General features: G+C 34.5%; 1 pseudogene; it reads right to left on the reverse strand.

Annotated features, from left to right (window-relative positions):
- Nucleotides 1-1,268: 1,268 nt before the first annotated feature.
- LOC147075894 (uncharacterized) lies at nucleotides 1,269-2,458 on the reverse strand (annotated as a pseudogene).
- Nucleotides 2,459-20,885: the final 18,427 nt, after the last annotated feature.

The raw sequence follows: 20,885 nt of genomic DNA on the forward strand, positions 1-20,885 counted from the left end.
GATACACAAAGACATCCCCAAATGGGGACCATACGGGGGTGTCACAGTACATATTAGAAGTAAAAAATGTAATAAAAACTAGCAAACTAAATTAAATAACTGGCATATTAATAAATACTTATCATAAACACTGTAAATCAGTGGCAAAGACTCCATACTAGGTGATTATTTAAAGCCTACCTTCTTAATAAAAATATTTTTTAATTGCATATTGACATATTTATATACTCAATCACTTCATTATTTTATGTTACATAAAAATAATTTATTTTTCCAACGAGAGATGTCGTATATATAGGAATGTATTATAGTATTACACAGTTTACAAAACAACTGCAAAGATATTAAAAAATATACCACAGCGCGCCGTAAATAAATAATAAACGCCGCGACGTCTCGACGTAAATAAATCTACGATTATGTGTGAAGTAATTCTGAATTTTTTTCGTATGGACTTTACGTCTCGTAACCGCAGCAAGTTTGCTGATTTGTACGAAATAAAGTCAGCTCCTATCGCAGAGCCTAAAACATTCGCGCATAATAATGTTGTCACGACTGCGTTTTGTCCAAAATCATTTTTAATTAGATAATTAAAAAATTATTTCAACGGCGTTTAATCGAATATTAATAAATCAGTACGTATAGATTGTTTTTATAAATAAAAATAAATTTTATCTAATGATTTTTGATGGGTATACGTCATATTTTGAAAAATACGTAATTTAAACACATCACTCATTTTTATGTCGTCAATGAGTTTTTGAAGTTTCATTGAATTAGTGTGTCGTTGTCAATTACTAGTGTGTACCTATTCATTAGTAGTAAATATCGTACTATTCTCGTAAGTATACCTGACAAGTGTGCTCTTTTTATCAGATCTCCACAGCCTACCTCTTTCCAAAAGTCACCCTTCGCCACTGCTGTAAATAGCAATCCGGAAGTGTTTCCCAAAGTACCCTTGGAACCAATTGACGATAAACATAAGAAAATTTGAAGTCTCTTGGATAAAAACGGCAGTTCCATTTTTGAAAAGCCGAAAAAAATCTCTTTTCTAGATATTCTAAAAAACGTATTATAAAAATTTATATATTACTAGCTGACCCAGCAAACGTTGTTCTGCCATATAAATTATTTCTAGTTTCTAGTGAATATTTTGGTTGTTAAATAAAAAATGTATCGTAAGTGTGTGGGGATGGGATCTATGACAGAAAGAGGAATAGAGCGCTGTAGACGATGACCGCCGATAAAAACAAAAAAACATCAACTATTCATTTTCTCAATTCAAAATGAGTAATGATGTTCATAATGAATGAATTACCCGTGACAGGATCTCGTTGTTTAATGTTTATGCAATATCCGTCGTGTCCCTTCCAGAAAATTAGCGGATATTGGAGAGCGTCGTATGAACGGTGTGTGTCAGCGATGAACTCCAGATTATTGTTTCTTCTTCGAATCACGATTTCTCGCGTCGATGTGCGGTCGCCAACCATGATTCCAGCAATGTCGTCAACAACAGTCGCATTGAATCGACGTACGTGCTCTCCAGCTGGTGTTTTATCAGGATTGATGACAATAGCGTGATTGTCACTTTGCAATTCGTGCATGTGTGCTTTGAAGAATTTCAATAATTCATTGTGCTCATTCAACAGGGCGTCCAGTTCGCCGACGATGCGCCTGGCATTAGGCGAATTGAGGCTATTGTAGCCACAACGTGCATCCACATGATTGATGTCCTCACCGCCACGCCCATGAAGTAGATTTGTAAAAATGTATGTGGTTCGTTTGGCATTGGCAGCAATGAGCCTACTTTGTGGTATACTTGGCCTTTGATTTTGAATGTTGAATAGAATTGTTGACCATTTGCCGCAGTATTGTGAACTATTTCTGTTGCTCTGGACGAAGTCATTTGGAAGCATGAATTGAATGTGCGAATGGACTTCAGGAACAGGTTTGAATCTGGAACCGTGCCGATGAGCAAGCCGTTCAACGGTTCTGGTGGTATCTCAATTTCTGATAGTTGCACTTTTCCTGATGCGCAACACATCCCGGCTGACTCATGTTTGAATTTGAGCGCATGACAATGAGGACATTCTTTATCCATAGCACCGATCAGCACTTTCGGATGAGCGGAATATTCAACATCTGGCTCGTAATCGAATGCGAGACAAAGGAACGAAGCGGATGTAAATGCTCGATGTACTTGTTGGCGTTGTCGGTCATTTGCTCTGCGTGTGTTAACTACAAACCGGCGCGCTTGGCTCCGTTCCAATTGTCGTTGTTGATTTCGTTCAGCTCGTGCCTCTTGTGATTGAGATGCACGCAATTGTGACATGCTTACACGCACGTTTTTGTTATCTTGTTGGATTTGTTCGTCTGTTTTTTCTGCTCTACTATTTCACATGTTTGTTGCTTTATTCGTTTGAAGGCCCAAACGGCCCCCCTTGCGTCTTGCTGGCATTGTGCACTGTAATACACGCACATAAAAATAGATAAATTGAAATAAATCGTACAAAATTTTGCACGCACTGCGTTGTGATATGCCGAATAAAATGTCAAAATGAGCGACGCTTTTCTTGAATTCTTCTCGGACGTAGCGCCATCTGTCATTCAACAACATAAATAATTTCGTTCTGTTTGAAATACGAACGACGGTTAAATTTGTTCATACAAAAATAATAAAATCGCGATATAAAAATGGGAGGGTGGGGGTAGGAGGATGAAAATTTGGGGTTATAGGTATTTTTTTATGCCAAATAATAAAAAAAATACAAAAAAAAATTGTCAAAAAAATCAAAGAAAATTTTTTTGGATAGAGATACCCTAATCACCTAGCGGTATGAAATATACTTGTTGACCTATTCTCATACCTAACAAATATACATAAAAAAATTCATAAAAATCGGTCGAGCCATTTCGGAGGAGTTCGACCACAAACATCGTGACACGAGATTTTTATATATATAGAGATTGGCAGGTATATAAACAACGGTTAAAAATGCTTTTTTTTCAGAAATTAAGAAAGATATAAGCTGTTTTTAATGACTTGCCAACATTTAACGAAAATAGACACTGCCATTTTTGTTTGTTAATTAATCCCTCATTAAATTACAGAAATGGGTTTTGGATTCCACAATTACAAACACAGAAAAATCTCTATAATTTTAAAAATAGATTATATTATAAGTCAGTCACAATAAAATGAGAAAATGAGAAACAGAAAAAATGAGAAGGCTGCAAAGGCCTGGGTTATAGAAGAGATTTTTTTTATTCCACTCTCTTAATCATATTTAGTGGAATATGGTTTCATCGTGTTCACAAATCTGTTTATTTTAATAACTAATCACGGTAATTCAGGAATATTGCTGATAAAAATAGAGCCGATCATCTGAAAACCTAACCTGATCTAACCGATTAAAAAAAAAAACGGTTTTTTTTAATGTTCAAAGACGCGCGTTACATGATCTTATTCCCTACTTCATTTATCGTTTGTCAATTTATGGCTACGGCCGTATGTTGTAGCTTAGCCGGTGGGAAATGCCAATAGAAATGGCGTATTTCAAAAAAAATACTACCTTATATTATTCTTAGGTCAATAATTATTATAAAGCAAACATTATTCGTAGAATGTTTATAATCGTAAATATTTCACTATAATAATGTCCACATAAATAATACTAATGGTTTTATAAATGCATTTAAAAATTAATAAATGTAAAAAATCTTAACACCACTGCACATGCATGTACTGAAATATAACTATATTCTAAAACTTTAGAGCGAGAGGTTTAAAAGAATACAATTTTATGTAATAAAAATACTTTATGCAGTCATCAAATGTTTAAAATAAATATAAAGGATAATAAGGCTTCAAAATTATATAAATAGATTATCTACAACGTTTAAGGAATGTCCAAGGCTATTCTCTGAAAATAGCATAAAATCTTCATTTTGACGTACGCTGAGCATGTCCTCCCTTAAAAAATGTTGATTTCCGGGAGGGGGGAGGTGTTGGTCAAATAATTTTGGGAATTTAGGAATTAATGCATTATTATATTGGTAACAATATACATAAATGAGTCGCCTAGGGTCATAACTCAAATTTTGCAATTTTATCATTTTTGAGTTAAGTGTTGAGAAGTGTTTCTATATGTATTAATCTATATAAAGAAATAGTTTCCTATCAAAAGTCACTTTGAACCATGTGAAAATCGTTGACAAAGTTGACTGATGGTGTCATAACTAACATTTTTCAATGAGTAATGAGAGTTCTGTCATCAAAGCCTTTCTAACCAATATTTCTTTTGACTATGTCCGATCCTAATAGGATCATATAGGCCTCCACAGAGTGCAGGTTTGTATTAGCAGATTTCGTTTTCACGAGAAATGGACGTCAGCGAGTTGCTCAACCTATTCGTTCAATACTCTGACTTGAACATAAATTGAAAAACAATAAGTGTACTTGTTAGACCCAGGATCCAAACCTGGGACCCACAACGCTATAGACCGATGCTTAAGCCGCGCGGCCATCGTAGGAGAACCAATCAGGGAGTTATATTTACCATAGTGTGCTGTTTGTCTGCAGCCTTAGGAATATTATATATATATTATTTAAAAAAATAGTATTGTAAATTGACTCACTCACTCACTAATATTCAAGGGAGTTCAATACATTTATTCTAATTATAAGAAAAAAACAGTGCTACAGCAGTTTTTTGCGATTATCCCAAGGAATATGTGAGTTATGACGCTAGGCAACTCAAATAATACAATAAAATATAATATGTATAAAGATATTAGAGGTAAACAAAAATAGAGGATAAAAATATAAAGCAGTAGGTATTCATTAAATCCCATTATTCCGATCCCTTATTGCTAGCTTTCCTTGAATATATTGACCTCATTCTGCCAAAAGCTTACATTACTTTTCAGTGATTCTATATATAATGTAGCTAATAACAAAGATCCAATACCCATTCACTATCAACCCAGACGATCAAAAAGGATTGCTCAGGATTATCTGATCGCAGGGCTTAACCAATGTCAATTTCAGAATATATATCTACCAAGCATTTAAGCTGCTTACATATATTATTATAACTATTGGCCATATTACACGGAATGCCTCACTTTAAATTTACCTAAAGAAACAACCGTTTAGATTTGACCCATATTATATAGAATTCTTCTTCTTCCTCGGCTATATCCGCCTCTTAAGGCCGGTTCGGATTGGTCGAGTAGTTTAGTTGGTGGCGAGTGATTTAGTAACTTAAAAGTGTACGAACACAGTAAATAAGTGAGTGAAGTGTCAAAATGAACAGAGCATAACGTAACAAAGCAAAAATAAATAATTAACTACTTTTTTATTTATTCAATGAATAATTTCGCAAGATTTAAGAATTTATTGAACATACATAATTTTAAAATACTTCTGAGAAATAACCAATAGATTTTTTTTATAAACATATGATACCCAGTTGGCTTCGAACCTGCGTGGTGAACTTGATTCGAAGTGTTTTCAAATTATGAACGTTCAAAAAATAATTAAGTTAATAAATTCATCTATAATGGCTATATTAGAAGAATTGGAGGAAGAAATTCTATGACAACTAATGAACTTGACTAAAGATAACGTGTTCAGACTTGTCTCGTGGCTTTTTTTTTGGTATTTAGTGAGAAGTGGTGGGGGCCGTTACTCGAACGAAAAAATAGAACAAAATGGATTGACTCGACTAAATGATGTTACAAAATTTCTCGACTAAATTTGTCTGCTCATACATGTTTAGTTACTAAATTACTCGACTAATCCGAAGTGGCCTTTAGTCGGAGCATATGCACACCGCCTTCAAAAATATCGCTCGACAGTCTTCTTGCATCATTCCAGATCTGCATCCCGTAGCTCTGCCGCTTATAGCACAAAGAAAACCAACGTTTCATGCAATAGCACCTGTCTTGATCCAGATTTCCCTCTGATTAGCGACGGGTAAAACATCGATAGCGTCGAAAGCTTCAAATACCTGGGGGTACACGTGACGAGAGTTGGCATTTTGCAGAGAGAGCTCGCTATCCGAATGGGAATGGATGGAGCAATATTCAACTCGATGCGGAGCGTTCGGTAGTCACGATTGTACTCGGTCAAAACCAAATGCAGCCTATTCGATGCTTGAATTCTGATGGTGCTGCTTTACGGTAGCGAATCATGACACCTTAGGAAGGCTCACAGCAACCGTATACTGAGCTTCGAAAACAGATGTTTGTGAGGTGTGCGTGCAGTGGTATAATTTTAGGAGTAACGAGTATATAAGAGAACGTAACAAGCAGCTTTTATAGTGTATTTAAAATCTAAAACTAAACAAATTTTTACAATTAGCTAGAAAATATGATAATTTTCTATGTTTTTTATCGTACAGTTTTATTATTCTGTTGTATCCTCTACACCATAGATTTTCAAACATATTTCGACCACTGCCCACTTTGAGATTTAAAAAAAATCTAGTGCTCACCATATTTTTTTAAACTAAAACCTTAACTTTAACCAAAACACAATTTTGGTCAACTTCCGGAGATGCCAGATTAGTGAAATAAAAAACAGAAACGAGACCAGTAAGTGCATGCGGTCTCCAAGCATTCAAGCCTAAAATCGCATCTCAAGAATTTCGGATAGGAATGGGATCACCGCAATCGACCGAAAATTTTAGTATAACAAAAAATTTTCCGAAATCACAGACAATTTTATTTAGTTAACTTAACTACTACGTAAATGAAATATAAAGCTGCATCCACATTACTACATGCATAAGCGACTCTAATTTAACCGTTTATAAGGGACTCCAAGCATCCGAGTAGTAAATCGAATCTCAAGTGGTATCGTGCCTAGATTCCGTCGGATTTTTATAGATAGAATATTTTGTCTGCCGTCACCTCTCTAGATTTCCTTAACGCCCCCTTATTTTCTTCGAGCCTTCTACTGGCCCCCTGAAAACCTCCAGCGCTCACAAGGGGGTGTTATCGCCCACTTTGAGAAAGACTGCTCTACACTGACAATTTTCTATTCCACGTCTTGGTCACTACACTATTAACATTTAAAATGTACAATTAAATGCAAAAACTATTGATAGCACCACGTTTTCAGCTATTTTATTAATGCAACACTTATTGACGTTTCGGAGCAATCCCACTTTCTTTTAATGATTTAGTAACACTGATCTGTATGCAATTAATTATTATCATCCTCTAAATTGCAAATTCCTGCATATATCCAAGTGTTAGTTTCTCGCCTAGAATCATTAAGAAGACTATGAAGTTGCATCTCTCGAGTCGTGAATAAAACACGATCATTTGGTGTAATATTGCCGTGCGAGTCATAGCTTTCAACCTTAAGCCGAATTTAATACCTGAGTCATTAAATAAAATATTCTGAACATAACTTTAACTTGCAATACAGGATTACATCGGTCTATGTAAAACTTGTGAAAGGATTAGGAATTTCTTTGTTCACACGTAAATGACAGTTTATTTTTGCTAATCTTTTAAATCATATTATGTTATTAGAATTGAAATAAATATTATTTATGATGAATTTAAACGACACGATTATTATCTATCCCAGCGATGGCGAACCTATGGCACGCGAATGTTTTATTTTGAAGAGAATAAAATAAGATACTTATAACAATTTAAAAAATAATGACGAAATAGCAATGCGTATTTTCTTTGATTTTTAATAATATTTTTACCAATAATGTTTACCAATCGATGCGCAAACGAAAACGACGAAATTCACGCAAAAATGACAAATCGCATTGTATAAAAAATAGCAGGCAGGTACTCTTCAAGAATAGACATTACATTTGGTTTAAATTGCTACGTCAGTCCTTAGGATTTATGTGTCACATAATAAATTATTGCACTAACCTCATCAGGCGGCGGGGGAAGCCGCGCCGTAAACCTTTGATTTTGATCGCTTTAAAACCATTTTATAATGCTTGAGACCACTTAATAATATAATATATATAGGAGAATGCCTTATCTTTACAATTTGTGTGTAAAGAACCAAACTAAATAATACAGAAATACTCTAGAACTCAAGAACAAGAACTAATATTTTTTTAACTTCCGTAATAGAATTCTTGTAACTATTTTTCCATATGAAAATACGTTAGGCACGTCAGACAGTCTAAAAATAATAATTTGGAAATTTTGGCACGCGTACCTACGTAAAAAGGTTCACCAACCCTGATCTATACCAAAGGTGGCCGATTCATTTGTTATTTTGATTGAAATTTTTCATACAAAATTAAATTGCCGCGAGCAATTTACTAAATTCCCATAAAAAATAATACCTTTTTTCAGTAACTGCTATCAGCTGATATTGGGTGTACGGGTTATATGTAAATTATATGTATAACATTTCACCGTAGCACAGTTCGCCGTGAGCTTTCTTATCGGAAAGAGATGACCGTATACTATACTATACCGTCATTTCTATAGCACAGAGAAGAAAAAATTACGCGTCGTTCTGTATTTCTAATATACTCGTAATTAAATGTTCTACTGTATTTCCCATGTATTTCGGTAGTCTTATTACGTATTTTGTAAGTGTTTACAGGAAGTCAGGCGGGAACCGCGCCAATTTTTATAGCTGATTTTGGCAAACATGAATTCAAAAATAAAAACCTAACCTAACTCAACTTAATCTAACCTAACCAAATAATACTATATATCTGTTATTTTTTAAATTTGTTTGCTACTGGCTTCCCGTAAATTGTAAACCGACAAGAACCGTGTTTTATTTAGACATGAATTTTATTTCAGTACTATACGATCCAAAGATGTTAAATGGTCTTTAATTGGGATTGCAATTCCGGGATCCCGAATTATTTTAAATACCTATGAATCCCGGGATTGGTAAACATATTCCCGAAACTTTCGGGATTGAGTTTTTTTATCAATTTTCATGGAAAATAAAATAAAAATGAAAATATAACAGAAAAAATTCTTTTAATAACATACAAATACATTAGAAATAAACTGAGTTTGAATCAAGTTTGATTTATTACCCATGTGTTGCCAATTCACTTATTTTTTTCACATAAATTTAAAAAATGAGAAAGATTGGAAAAAACAATGCTTCGTACTTTTAACAAAGTGATTCCACCATGTTTTTAATCTATTTACATTATTATTTTTTTTATTTTAATTGAACTTTTAAACTTATCTTTTCATAAATAAATAAAACTGTTTTACATTCACATTATTATTTTTATACATACTGCAATATTATTTACTCCATTAAACCTATGTATTTCCAAGATTGAACGCACAAAATATTAAAAATAAATGTCTTAAATAGTATAAATTATACTAAATTTATTTTTTACCCATCTTATCAACGTTATTTCTATATATATAAATTTTATATTACCTAATTATTGCAAAAAATGCCAATCCCGGGATCAAGATTTTGGCTCGGGATTGGATTGTATTGCATTGCAATCCCTAGGTAAACGTTTTGTGATATATGATAATGTGATCTTTGTTTCTTATTTTTAAATGATTAGTTGTTATTAATTCAAAAATTTCTTATTAATTCTCTTAATATTTATCATAACAGAAATTTTGGAAAGTTTTTTATATATTATATATATTGTAAGTATATAATATTGTAGTATAACTTAATTAAACCCGAACTAATTACAAATATGTAAGTTAAACTTAATTAAGGCTGAATTAATTACAGTGATGGGATATTTGCAAGAATTAATGTGTTTTCTATATCTTTATGTAAACTTTATTTTTGATTAATATAATATGACATATATTATCATTTTATAATTTTATTTACTTTAATTACTTTATTGCTATTATTATTATTACTTTATTACTTGTATTACTTTTGAAAGACATATAGAGTAAGTACCTAAATATCCTACCTATCTTTTCATAAATTCCCAACTTTCAAATATAATTATACTAAAATCCTAACAGTGTTGTTATTTTAAACCTTCCTTCAATGAACATTATTATATTATATGAGTACGTAGTAACTACGTAAGGTACTACGGTCAAGGGGCCAACGTAAATCCTCAGTGATGCCCTGCATTTTTTTATTGCGTCGCTTTTTCTCGTAAGTTGTCGGCTGTCGTCGATATGCTTCATTTGGTTGCATGAGTAACCCGGTGCATTGCCTATCTCTATATTTATAACATCTATGGATTCACTAGTCTTTAATATACAACCATATATTTCCAATACAACAATTCATGGTGAAGTGTGGAGTGTGATATGGCAAACTGCATACGTACAAATTTCCGGGGTATAACTTAATGAGTAACCAGGAAATAATAGAACGGACCTAGCTTCCTCTCATTTCAGAAGTGATGTTAGTCCTGGCTCCGCTAAATGTGAGAAGTGCTCAAGAGAATTTCAACCTGGCTCGCCTATTCTTGAAGTAAACTCGATTCTAGCTTATTGAAAGTCTGGATTCTGGTATGACGTGGTCGACTGGTGGTTTGGCTATGTATGTGAATTAGAAGGGTATCAGAAGGTTAGATTGAAAGCAAAGATTGATGAAGGTTGTGTTCAAACTTATTAATTAAACAAGTTACAATTATTACTTTATACAATCTACTTTTTCACTTGGGACTAGTAACAAGTAAAGGCTGGAGAAACGGAGAACACGTCATATGCGGTATCGCAATAAAGACGGCGGCACCCGTTGTGAGTATGGCTAGAATTGGGTATTTCCCGAGAAAATCACAATCTAGACATTCGGGATTTCCCGAAATGATGTAGTTTTGAATTCTCGAGATCCGGGATTTCCAGAAAAGAATTCTCGAGATATCGGGAAATTTAAAAAAAACATGTAAAAACCCTAAAATCAGTTTAAAAGAGACATTCGAAAACAAAATATTTTTTTTTATTTATGTATGAATAACTTAATATAACAAGAAAGTAGAAAGTACAGCTTGTGTAAATGTAAACATTAAAGAAACATGATAATATAATATATACAATTATAAATTTAACCTATTTAACACGTCCACAAACATTATATAGTTAATAAAAAATAAATCAACCATTATAGTGCCATCAAATAAGTTAATTGCACGATACACAGCATAATGAAACAACATATTATTCTGTCCTGCGACGAGGTATCTTGAAGACCGTAGAGCTACGAGTGATATTGGTGGTAACATGGAAATTAATATTTGCCAGTATATATGGATTGTAAATGAACCCACGAAGAAGTAAAAAGAAATGCTTTAAAGAACAATCACTCTTCGGGTAGACAGGGATTGCATTGATAGCATACCCAGAAGAAAACAAGTCGGGAAATTCATTTTAATATAATTATCTTAAGGAAAGAACCCGTATGTTCTTAAGTAGAGAAATCTAAGAAATCTATTGTGGACTCGATCCAACTTAATTGTGTGAATGGAGAAGATTTGTCGCAATTAAGTATGACGCCTTTAGTATAGTGATCTATGTGCATGGGCGCGATACCCGAGAGATGCAGGTTCAATTCCTGCGGAGTGTCTTACTTTTTGCAAAAAGATTTTTTATATTGGTTATTATAGGTCAGAAGTGTTTTTAAAATTATGTATGTTCAATAATATTATTATTGAGATCTGGGTTACAGGATTCCGATGACAGCCACATATACGATGAAAAAATTATCACAGAATTAGAATCAAGAAATAAATACAAGATAAAAATAACTTTTTATACTTAACGTTTTTAAATTGTTTGTTGAATTATTATGCTCAATATGCTCAAACTTGTACTTGATATCAAGTAAATAAAAAACAAACAAACAAACAAATATAGAATACTGAAATGTCGTTTTTGCATTTAATTTTGATTTCCATAGTAACGCACGGATATATTAACCATCCCCCTTAGCTACCAATAATGGTCTTTTACTTTTTACGGATTTTTCTGAAACAACTTTCCATACAAAACAGAATTAACTGACAATGAATTCAATTCTGCTTAAAGATGGCTAAAAGTATTAAAAGAATGCATTGGCATCGTGTTCTGATATATTCTAAAAGTTTCAAATGTCTAGCTAGTCGTTAAAAATCGATTGCAAGATTTATAGTGGACAAACAACCACCGGACAAACAAGAATACGAGCTAATAAAAACGTTGTAAAATATCAAACAGAAAATTAAGGTTACCGACCTTAAAACTAAGTGCAAGAACGTAGTGGTCGCGCGGGGGCGGCGCGGCGGCGTCTTGAGATACTCAAACGTATAACCGTGTGTAAAATGTTCGTAGACAGAGTCTTTTTTGGGACATAATACACACGGTTATACGTTTGGTTTCGCAAGACGCTGCCGCGCCGCGCCCGCCAAATCACTAAGGCCGATCACTAAGAGCCGTATTTAAATAATAATAATTATTAGTAAAAACAAACATTGATTTAGTTAACACTGATTCCATATTTTTTGTAAAATCACTAGGTACTTACGTTCTAAAAAAAACCCCTGCTTCATTCCATTATTATAGTAGGTACTTGATACATGCCGGAAATTTTAAAATATGACTAGGTGCACTCCAAACAGTGAATTAGAGCAGTGCTCCGCAACCTTTTCCTACCCACGGCACACCAAAGGTCTTCCCAGAATACCGCGGCACACCACACGTAAAACAATTTATACACCAAAACATGGGCCTCATATCTAGCTATATATAAAGCTATAGCTAAGGTTGAAGATAGCATGATACTCTAAAATAGCATTTTTAAAATAGTTCGAGGTAAAATTAATGGTATTGATTTTATGTTTAGCAATTTTTCGTATGGTTATATTATATTAATATAATTACGGTTAATTGTCGGGTTAGGAATAATTATTTGTCGAATATTGACACAATAATAATAAATTGTATCCTACAATAAGATTTTTTTAAATAATAATAGGTACTAGCGTAGCGAAATAGCGACTTTTTTTGACACGAAAATGAGAGCTAAACTGCGATAGTTTTGTCAGAAATCCGAGGATATTTTTTATTAACCGAAATCCAGAAAATAACCAATGGAACATCGGCGAAGTTCAGTTTTAGCGTTCCGTCATTTATCAATTCAACAAATTCCTCTCGAATTTATAGGAAAAGCGTTTCTATAGAATTTTCGGCATTGGTTGCAAAAGGGTTTCGTATCCAATCGCATTGATTGTAAGAAAGTACTGATGAAATTTATTTTGCAGCAAGGTTAAATGTTTTTGAGATTGATTGCTTGTTTTCAATGGTGGTATGGTAGTTCCTTTGGAACATTTGTAGAGATTCATGTCTTAACTCCTGCCAAATTTTAAGTTTAATTTTGAATTCTGCTAATTTATCAGAGCACGTCAATATATTTTCTTTCTGACCTTGCATTTTTTTATTAAGTTCATGCAGGTGCTCAAATATATTACCAGCCATGTACGCAAATTTGGCTATTGCACCGCGGCACACCTAGCATCGTCTCACGGCACACCGGTTGCGGAGCACTGAATTAGAGAATCATGTAGACCTGAATAACGAATCACAGAGCGGAACAAGCAGACCGAATGAACGAATTGCATCATAATGAGATTTATCCATAAAAGTGCGAGCACTGATTGCTGCAAATGAACGAGACAGAGAGAGCGATTCATTAGATCAACAAGGTTATAATATTATTATTTGTGAAATAATATTGAATTATTTTATATATCTGAAGAATTTTCAAGACAATTTATGTATGTTCAATATACCTATGGAATTTTACATTCTCAAAATTTTGTGAATTATTCGTTGAATAAAAGAAATTGTCTATTAAAAATCGTTAGCAAGTCCAAGTAGACGTTATTACTAAAATATTTCGCGAGAACCGGGCGTCGGTTAGTAATTGAAGCTATACTTCAGTTGAAGCATGGTCTAAAAAGACGACTTCTACCGACGCATTGCCTGTCCTTGCTGGAGTGCTTCCGTTAGACCTGCACATTCAAATCCCTGGTGCCACGACCGCCTTGCTCAGGGGTCTGGGGGCGGAGGTTGGCGGTATCTTTATATCGCCGCCTTTAGGACTTGGATCCATGAGGCGGTGCGCTCGAAAACTTATTGTACGCGACCTGGTCTATGACACGGCGTTGCGTGCGTGGCAGGGGCGATGGACCACTTCTTCCAAGGGCAGACAAACGCATTTGTTTTTTCCTAATATAAAATGGCGCATGGAGATAACCAGATAGACTCCAGACCATTGGACTTCTCAGTTCTTAACCGGACACGGTGGTTTTGCCTCCAAGCTCTGTCAGCTTGGCCTAATAGAATCTCCAACTTGCTTATGTGGCGAATTGCAGGATGCCGATCAAATCCTCTGGGAGTGTCCCCATATGTCGGTTGAAAGGGAAGAGCTTCTCAAGTCAGTCCGACCCTCAGTTGAACCGGTTGGCCATTGCGACTTGGTATCTACGAGGGAAAATTTCTCAGCTTTTAAAAAGTTTGCGGCATTATACGGCGAGCGAGAAGGTCTTTTCTCATCGAGAATTGACCGTAATACATTATATGGAAGTAGGGATCACACACACTCTAGTGCACGCCAACCAAGGTCTTGGGAAGATGCTCCTGGGACACTTTCGGCACAAATTTGAACAGCGCCTATCGTTCTTTACGCCACGGTATACGCCTGCATAATGGGTGTGGAGACGTGGCGGGTGGTGGAGGGAAAAGCAAGGTCTAAAAAGATCGTGGCTAGGCGATGCGCGGATTGTGCAAATGACGCGTGCCGAATGAAATATAATTTGTCATAAAAATCATTTAATGTTATGTTTATTGTTATATTACTAATAATAATAGTATATTCATTGACATGTTTTCTTTTTTAAATATATACGCAAAGTTTTTAGTCATCTTTACACGAATTAAGAATATTTTCATCCGACGCCATGACAAAACAAATTGACGTGCAGACACCTCGACTGTCGGTCTCCGATCGGTGACCAGTGAGGAATTTCGTCGCACCTATTGTTGAAAATTATTTGTCGTTTCACTGAAGTACGCTCTTAAGGTAATTAATATTCCTTGATTTAATACACAGAAACCGATTTTCAATAATAACGCGATTTGATAATCATTTCATGTAGGATCTACTAGTTTAAAATGTTGTAATTAGATAGGAGGCTCGTAGCATAATTGGTTAATAATTCACAGTTGGCACGATACCATTGCCAAATCCCGTCGAGCATCGTATTTTATTTTAAATAGGATTTTTTCTAGTGGGTATATCTGAGGTGTTTTCAAATTATGCGTGTTCAATAGAATATGAAATGTTACATTCTCAAAATCTTGTGAATTATTCGTGCAATAAAAGAAATGGTTTATTGAATTATTTTCATCGTATATATTATTTATTACCTTATAGAATTTATCTTTGCCAGTGATTGATAAGTGCGTCCCTGGTAACTATCTAAGAGATCGAGAGATACGGTTGTTTATTTCCTAAGGAATTTGGCTAGATTTCAGAAATGTGACTATGGGATTTTTTCTGTGAAAACCATAATATATTAATTTACTAGCTAAAGTAATAGACAAAAATTTTTTTTCAAATTTATTAGTTTTTAATACAAAATGAAGCGTTTTTATCATTTATTATATTTATTTTAAGTATTGTTATCTTCGGTGTTGAGGTCGAAAAACTCTTCTAACGTATCCTTCACTAGCCGGATGAGTACTGTTAATATTTAAGATCGATTTGTTTCTGAGTAGTGTGAATTAAATCTAATAGCTACGCAAACTGTGATATTTTAATGTGACTTATACAACTTCTAGGTCATTTATGGTCCCCCGCAGAGTGAAGGTTTATATATATATATTTTACTAAATACTTTGATTCCAAACACATATTGAAAAACAAAATGTGTATTTGCCAGACCCAAGACCTAGGACTATTAATACAACTATCTTATATTAATTACAAAAAAACATATACGAGGTATTAGAGGATTTACTTTTCATTTTCGTAATTCGAAATACCTCGGATGAATTAGCTACACATTACAATTAATTCAAACGGATCGATTACTTAAAAAGGATAAACGGACACACCCAGATAGGGAAAAATATGATTTTTTTTTCATTCTAATAGCTGTTGTTTATGAGGTTTTCCTATTTTTTTTACAATCATTTGTTTATTTTTTTACCACGTTTTTCTTAGCATGTATTCTTATTTGTCCGGTGGTTGTTTATCCAGTACAAATCTTGCAATCGATTTTTAACTAACTTCCCGACTAGCTAGACATTTAAAACTTTTGGAATATATCAGAACATGATGCCAATGCATTCTTTTAATACTTTTAGCCATCTTTAAGTAGAAATGAATTCATTTTCAGTTAATTCTGTTTTGTATGAAAAGTTATTTGGGAAGAAATCCGTAATCCAATCCACTATTATTGGTTGCTAAGGGGGTGGTCTTAGCAACTTAGTTATTAATATATACGTGCGTTACTATGGAAATGACATTTCAGTATTCTATATTAATTGTTTGTTTGTTGCAAAATAGCAAAAAAATGATTTGTTGACTTGCCTTATTTGTCCTAAATTATTAATACATAGACTATGAAAAGGCGTTTGATTCCATCAAAAAATTCTCAATTATAGACGCCCTTAGCAACCAAGGAATTTCCAGACGCTACATAAATATATTGAACAGTATATACAGTGATGCCACAGCATGCGTGAAACTCCACAAACGGTCGTGTAAATTCCCCATTAACAAAGGTGTCTGGCAAGGTGATACCATTTCACCTAAACTTTTCACCGCTACTCTTGAGGACTTATTTAGGAAACTTGATTGGGGGGAAAAAGGTGTTCCAATTAACGGAGAGCACCTCAGTCACCTGCGCTTTGCAGATGATATTGTTATACTCTCACAAGACCCGAAAGACCTCCAAGGTAGAATGCAAGAACTCGCGGATGTCAGTCAAACGGTCGGTCTAAAGATAAATGTCTCAAAGACAAAAGTGATGAGGAACTGTTTTTCGGACCCTGCGATTATCTGTATTTCTGGCACCCAACTCGAGCAAGTCAGCAGCTACATCTATCTTGGACAGCAGGTGTCCATAGACGGAAGCATGCACGATGAAATTGCTCGAAGAACAAAGCTGGGATGGAGTGCTTTCGGATGTCTGAATAGTATCTTCAAGAGTGACCTACCATTATGTCTTAAGCGTAGGGTGTTCAACCAATGTGTGCTACACGTGCTCACGTATGGCTGCGAGACGTGGACCCTCAACATGAGAGATGTCCAAAAGTTAAGAGTCACACAGCGAGGCATGGAGAGGTGCATGTTGGGCATCACGCGAAAGGACCGTAAGAGAAACGAATGGGTTAGGAAGCAGACAAGAGTACGCGATGTAATAAACGTTGCCAAACAGCTGAAATGGATATGGGCGGGGCACATTGCTCGCCGAAAGGACGGCCGCTGGACAAATGCCGTCATCCAATGGTATCCAAGGGGTACGAAACGGCCACAGGGTCGCCCTAAAAGCCGCTGGATTGACGAACTGGTAAAGTTCGGCGGAAATACTTGGCAGCGAACGACACAGGACCGAGAGAGTTGGAGAAAGCTTGGGGAGGCCTTCATCCAGCAGTGGATTGACCCCGGCTGATGATGATGATGATTAAGACATAGAATTGACAAGTTTATATGATTCAACAGAAAATTTAAAAACGTGGTATATAAAGAGTTATTTTTATCTTGTAATTATTTATAAATAATTTTATTGTAGAACGTTATAAGTGCAGGGTAACGAAAGAGCAGTACATTTCAACAAAAGGGGGATACAATTTGCGAATTGCACGCAGGAGATCTTTTCTCTTTCTCGTATTTTTCTACTTTTTCGTACGGACTTTGTTCGATTTTCTTTGGAGTTCGTTTCCTTTGAAATGAGCGAAAGGAAGTCTGGCGGGTTATTGAGTTTCCCTGTACTGAAATCAATGTATTTTAATTTGAAATGTTTTATATCATCTAAGAATTGACGTACCTATTGCTTTTTGTACAGTCTGACCCGAAAAGCGTACATTATTTTCTGTGATGTAATATTGAAGATAGATACTTTGTGGATATTTTTTTTTTATTTAAATAGATTCACTGTGTAACGTTTGGTTGAACTGAGTATCTAGCTGTAATTTAATTTACTGACTCTTGAAAACTTCCGCGGTACCTATTTATTAATAAATTTGACTGTGATTGACATAATTGCATTTTTTATTATTACCCATCTCCAACTGTCTAATTCAGGAATTTATCCACTTATATAGACCAATGAATGTTCCTTTTAAAGATGAAAAAATATTCAAATATCCCCATAGAAATTTACCTTCTTTAAGCGAATAATCAAAAAGTAATCATCTCGAAATGAGTATCAAGTTGTGTATCTATATTATTTATTATCTACGGAATATAGTAAAGAAAGATGTGAGTATTAATAAGGTATAGTGGTGTTTAAATTATAAAATGATGTATTAAAATCAACCATAAAAACGTCCATAAACAAAACACCATCAGAATAAAAAAAAAAAAAATTCTAATGAGAAGAATGAACTGCCATCAATGTATTATTTCTTCCAATTTTAATGTAAATTAAAATAACTGGTTTTTTTTTCAGAAAAATAATGCCAAGTTATACTTATTTTGGAGGGGGTATTTGATAGAGAGTGAAATTGAGAGCTGCGCGCACACCGTTACGAAAGTGCCCGACAGTATGAAGTTAGCTGCGAATCAGTCAGCTGTATACAAACGCAAGTTTGATAGTAAAATAATTATTCCATTGCCTAGACAACGAATTTATTATTGTCAGCCATTTGCAATTCCTTACGTAAACAAACAATTACACGTCAGATTGACATTTCTAACTTTAAAAATAAAAACAACCTGAAATAATAAAATTATATAATTTAGTAATATACCTAAGTTAAAGTGTATAGAAATTATCTAATAAGCGGACCTTTTTCTTGGGTATGTAATTTAACAAGATAATTAAGAGCTAGTCGAAGAATCTAGGTTATCACAAGTTTTGTTTTTGTTTTGTTACGCCAAAGAAGTATAACGGTACAGTTTGGTTATGAGGAATACAGCGGCAACACGTTTTGAAAATAGCCGATATATTGGATTATTTGTTGGGTTAACCTAATTAAACCTAACCTAACCTAACCTTACCAAACCTAAGCCAACCTAACCTAACCTAAACTAACAAATAATCCAGTATATCGGGTATTTTCAAAATGTGTTTTTTGCTGTATTCCTCATAACCGAACTGTACTAGTAACGCGCGTACATAACTACACACACCGATTTTTTTTGATTGAGCCAAATTCTACAGTTGAACGAAGAATCAATATTGACATTCTCGTATTAAATAAAAATAATGATTATTCTAAAGTATGGTTATTTGACTTTATGAAAAGTTTAGGATATTTTTTTTAATAATAAACAAAGAAAATTTATCTGTCATATCTTATGGTTAATTCAAAACATTGAACTTTCGAATTATTTCCGTAAGTAACTAGAGTATCGACATTTAAAATTTTGTTCTTATTTATTATTTTTTCAAAGCATCTTAAATGGTGATTCATTCTCTTCAATTAAAAGAAAACTCCAATACTGCCATCGGAATAAATAGAGACTCACGAGTAATTTAAATAAATTTCCCAATAGCCGCCTGAGGAAGGAGCCTTGGGTGGGGAAAATTGCGAAAGGCTTTTCCGAAATTTGGCCAAACGGCGTCGGTGCGTCATTGCAATGGCTACGTGAAAACGTAGAGGCAGTGGAAAACGTGAATCGCTGAGGACGTGAGCGCCGGGGAATGGCCGAGAGCTGAAAGAAACCGAAAGGAAGGGCGTGCGACCAGACGAATAGTTTTTGACACTCCGGAATTCGCACATTGGGGTTGCTGTAATTGAAAAATAGAAAAAATCAGTTTATAAGAGGACTCTTTTGATAAGAAGTTTTGGCCTTGAAAATTCTACAACTGAGTAGGTATAATCAGTATTTTTTCAGAAAAAATATGAACATATTAGTAAGTACACACGCACGTTCTTGCTCGATGGTTTTACGCTCATTCTAACATGTCTCAACATGTGTACCATCTGGCTTGATGGTTTTTTGTTCGACATCTAAAGGATTGAGGGAGTGAGGACACACCAGCAACGCTCGTGTGGCCTCGTTCTCACTCGTGGTCAAAGTCGTGGCGGTGCGACGGTGGCTTCACAGCGTCTTGTGTCGAGTTGCTCGACAGTGTGGACGCAACGACGAGCATGCTTCCAAGTCAACATGCTCGATCGAGCAAAACCGTCGAGCAAGAACGTATGTGGGTACTAGGCTTATGTTGTCATAAAAATAAGCATGTTGGGCATAACGCTGAAAGACCACAACATAAACAAATGCATACGAAGACAGACAAAGGTAGGTATCCGAAGTGATTATAATTCATTTAAGTGATTGCAATAGACCCGACACAGCGAGTGATGGTCAAATGAAGTCAATCAAAAAAAAAAAAAAAATTGGTGAACTGCCAAGCGCTTTTTTGCTAATACAACATAATTTAATATTAAATATGGACACGTGCTAATGCAGTGACAATCTATATCATATTAAAATCTTGAGACTCCTTAAAACAAATTAAAAATATTTTGGTAATTTTCATAGTTACTGATTTGACAGAAGTGCTAGTCTTATAAGTCTCTATAAGACAAAATTGAATGTGAAATGTCACAACTTTTTTATACTTAGTTGAAATAATTTTTCAAAAGTGTTTTTATATTATTATAATATTGTGATGACACATTTACTAAGTTTTTATCATTAATTGGCCTCCATTTAATCTGTTCTTAGATTTCTTACCGATCGGATCAAAAATCAACAA

This window comes from Rhyacophila brunnea, unplaced genomic scaffold (assembly GCF_057557595.1).
Source record: "Rhyacophila brunnea isolate RB1 unplaced genomic scaffold, BYU_Rbru_1.0 scaffold_14, whole genome shotgun sequence".
Classification (NCBI taxonomy): domain Eukaryota; kingdom Metazoa; phylum Arthropoda; class Insecta; order Trichoptera; family Rhyacophilidae; genus Rhyacophila; species Rhyacophila brunnea.